Source organism: Rhinopithecus roxellana, chromosome 4 (assembly GCF_007565055.1).
Source record: "Rhinopithecus roxellana isolate Shanxi Qingling chromosome 4, ASM756505v1, whole genome shotgun sequence".
In the NCBI taxonomy this organism is placed as follows: Eukaryota; Metazoa; Chordata; class Mammalia; order Primates; family Cercopithecidae; genus Rhinopithecus; species Rhinopithecus roxellana.
The window spans coordinates 32,318,979-32,323,280 of record NC_044552.1 but is presented as its reverse complement, the minus strand read 5'-3'; positions in this window follow the sequence as shown (position 1 = coordinate 32,323,280).

Sequence of the window (4,302 nt, the reverse complement as noted above, 5' to 3'; positions counted from 1 at the left end):
GTTCACATGATTTTGCTTCACTACAGCAAGATAGTGAAATCTTTTACAAGGTGAGTCACTGAATATTTATGAGTTATACAGTTTAGATACACACACTGATGTGTGCAGACATTAGAAAAATCAGTCATACATAGGGGCATTCAAGCTTGAAGAAAGTAAATCAAGACCAAAACAAACAAACAAGCAAACAGACAAAAACATCAAAACCCAGAATAGCTGACTCCTGCTATCAGTGGAAATAAATGGCTTCTCCTGGAGCTACTTTCTCCCTCTACACCAGGGTCTAATGCCTGGCGCCCTTCAGGTAGCATTGGACTGAACATTCTTCTCCCCAGATTAGACAGAAGTAGGACTCTTCTGAGACTGCTGGCTCTTTGATACTTCTCTGACATAGTACTGTCAGCTTACAGATGTGCCCCTTTGCCTATATCATAATATTTTACATCACCCTTTCAAGAACCCAGAGCTTCAGGCTGGACATGGTGGCTCACACCTATCATCTCAGCACTTTGGGAGGCAGAGGCAGGAGCCCAGGAGTTCCAGACGAGCCTGGGCAACAGAATGAGACTTCATCTCTACAAATAATAATTTAAAAGAAATTAGCTGGGCACAGTGGTGCATGCCTGCAGTCCCAGCTACTCGGGAGGCTGAGGCAGGAGGATTGCTTGAGCCCAGAGGGTTGAGGTTGCGGTGAGCTGTGATTGCACTACTGCACTCTGACCTGGGTGACACAGCGAGACCCTGTCTCAAAAAACGAAACAAAAAACAAAACAAAAGCCAAAACCTTGGATTAAGATCCCTTTCAGGATCAAGCTTTTCTTTTAAATAGAGAGGTAGTCAAGGGTATTTGTCTACAAAACACTCTAACTCAACCTTCAGTTCTTCTTCATTTCATCTTGGCTTCTTTCCCTCAGCCAAGAATTTCTCTAAAACTCATCCTAGTCCTACACATCTCTGCCATTCACCACCACTATATGTGTCTGGAGGTCTCATCTGTCTTACAGCATGATCACCATTATTTCCTTTACCATCACTGTGGTAATCATGGGTGCTGCTCACTCTTATTTGGTTCTGTTTCTCTTTTGAACACATGGTAGGACTGCACGTTCTGGCTTCGTTAGGGTTGGTTCTGTGTTGAGCTCTGACATGAATTGTGAGAAGTGCTGTCTTTTCTGGACTATTGTTAGTGTGAGATCCTCTAGAGTTCTCTTTTTCCCTTTTGGAAAAATACGTTGATGTTTTTGGGGTTTTTACTGTTGCATAACCTAGCCTATCCTGACTGAAACATATCCTTTTTAAGTATTCAAAATGTACATGACAAAGACACTTAAAATCTTTAGACACCTAAAAGAGTACAAAATGCTCCACAACACTTGAGGTACATATGTACTCACAGCATTCTTATCTGGCTAAGTCAAAATTAGATTGGCTCAAGCACCAGATGCCATTTAAGTGGGAAGTTCAGAATCATTCTAGTAGGCGATTGCCACTTACCCTACATGATTTTTCTGTGCAGTCCACACACCTTATGCATCAGAATCACCTCAGGTATTTTTTTAAAAACCAGGCTCTCCTGGTACCCCTTAAATGAGAATATCTGGCAGTAGGAATCAACATGCCCCCCAAGTCATTCTTAAGCATACTTCACACAAGATCTTTCTGTTTGAAGTTGCCTTGCCCTACTTTGCGTGTCTTTCATACGACTTTCAGACCAACACAATCCAAAACTACTTTTTGCAGTAATAAAAATGTTGTGTACATGCACTGTTCAATACAGTAGCTATTGACAATTTTTTTTCTTTTTTTTTTTTTTTTTGAGATGGGGTCTCCTTCTGTTGGTTGAGCTGGAGGGCGATGGTGCGATCTCGGCTCACTGCAGCCTCAAATTCCTGGGCTCAAGCGAGTCTCCCGCTGCAACCTTCCAAGTAGCTTAGACTAGAGGCACACACCACCGTGCCCCACTATTATTTATTTATTTATTTACTTTTGCAGATAGGCGGTCTCACTATTTTGGCAAGCTTGTCTCAAACTCCAGGGATTAAGCAACCCAATAGCCTCGGCTTCTCAAAGTGCTGGGATTATAGGTGTGAGCCACAGTGCCTGCCCACTATTAACTTCTTGAAATGTGGCTAGTGTGACTGAGAAACTGGATTTTTAATTTAAATGCAAATGGCCACATGTGACTAGAGGCTACCATACTGGACAGTGCAGTTCTAGACTGTTAGCTCCTTTAGATCAGAAACTGTTATCTTCCATCTCTGTATCCCCTCTGTGCCTGGCACAAAATAGCCAAGTAAATGAAAACTGAAGTAGGAAATAGCCTAGGCTATTTTTGTGTGTTTGTTTTGGTTTGTTTCTTTTGTTGTTGTTTGTTTTGGTTCAGGGTATATTAAGCAATGAAAAAATACAAATATACAACTACAAAAATTATAGTATATTTGAAATGTTTACCTTACATTTACAAAGCAACTTTACTGTCCAATTTTTAAGATAAGTACAGTATTAAAATATTAAATCATAGACACATTGGTGTTGATGACAATGCCTAAGAATAGTCATAGCAGTCAGTTACCTTTCTGCCTTCAGCTTAACAAATATAAAAGATGTATTAAGAGAACAATGAATCCTGCTTTAGAATCTTCCATGTACTTCAGTTAAAGAAAGTACATGGAAATAGATACACTAGTGAATACTACCAGATCATTAATATTTGAAATCAAAAAGAGTTTAAAACAAGGAGTCGGATTTAGATTAGATATCTAGATATTTAGAGAGCTAATCCTTCAAATTCTGGCCTACTAGAAGAGAATACTGAGCGAGATTGTGAGAAAATGATTTGATGGGAGAACCTGGGACTTGAAGCTTCCCACTTATGCTTGTCAACCATTACTTCACCTATCCATCTCCCTCAAGAAAAAAAAAAAAGTAAAGTTAAGAGAATGACATACTGCAGAGTTGCAGTAACATTAAAAGACAATTCATTATTTTAGCTCTATTTATCTTATGTAAAATGCTAGAGAACTCATAAACAAGATATATTCTTATCAGCAGAGAAGGGTGTACAAGTTGTTGTTGTTTTTTTTTTTTTTTTTTTTGAGAAGAGTCTTGCTTTGTCACCAGGCTGGAATGCAGTGGCACAATCTCAGCTCACTGCAACCTCTGCCTTCCAGGCTCAAGCAATTCTCGTGCCTCAGCCTCCCAAGTAGCTGGGATTATAGGTACACACATCATGCCTGGCTCATTTTTGTATTTTTAGTAGAGACGGGGTTTCACCATGTTAGCCAGGCTGGTCTCAAACTCCTGGCCTCAAGTTGATCTGCCTGCTTCGGCCTCCCAAAGTGCTGGGATTACAGGTGTGAGTCACTGTGCCTGGTCAGGTGCATAAGTTTTAACTTTTGCCTGAAGTGAGGGCAAGGGACTAGGAATCAGATAGTCATCATAAGCATATTTACCACTCATTTTCCTAGGTTTTTCACAAACAACTTGAAGTGTCTAGTGAAATTACAAACAGAATGTAGAAAATTATAGATAAACCGGCCGGGTGCGGTGGCTTACGCCTGTAATCCCAGCACTTTGAGAGGCCGAAGTGGGCAGATCACGAGGTCAGGAGGTCAAGACCAGTCTGGCCAACATAGTGAAACCCCGTCTCTACTAAAAATACAAAAAATTAACCATGTGAGGTGGTGTGAACCTATAATCCCAGTTACTTGGGAGGCCGAGGCAGGAGAATTGCGTGAACCCAGCAGGCGGAGGTTGCAGTGAGCTGCGATCGCGCCATTGTACTCCAGCCCAGGCAACAGCGAGACTTCGTCTCAGAAAGAGGAAAAGAAATTATAGATAAACCAGAGAAGGAGAAAACCCAAACTTAAGTACCAGGTTCAGTACCAGTAGAAAACAAATTAGAATGCAGATATACAGACCACAGGTTTCTACTCAGGCACTAAAATGGAGCTACACATTTGACTCAGAGCTCAATGGCAGCTAAGGTGAAAAGGAACACATACCCAGTTACACAATTCACTTGCTGTAAGCAGGACAATCAGTTATTCAAGAGTAGCCAAGCACTTCATGATACCTAGCTCTGAAAGAAATTTTCATGTGATCAAGTGCATAATAACAATCCTATAGTAAAAGCTATTGAAGCTTAGAAAAGGATACCCCAATATATGGCACTTTGAAGTACTAAAGAAGCAGCTTCAAAATCTGACACCCCTTCACCCACACCCCATCTCCAAGCTTATCTCTCCTAAAGCTCAGGATGAGGTTTTTCTCTTTAGTTCCCTTATATACCTATAAATTGGA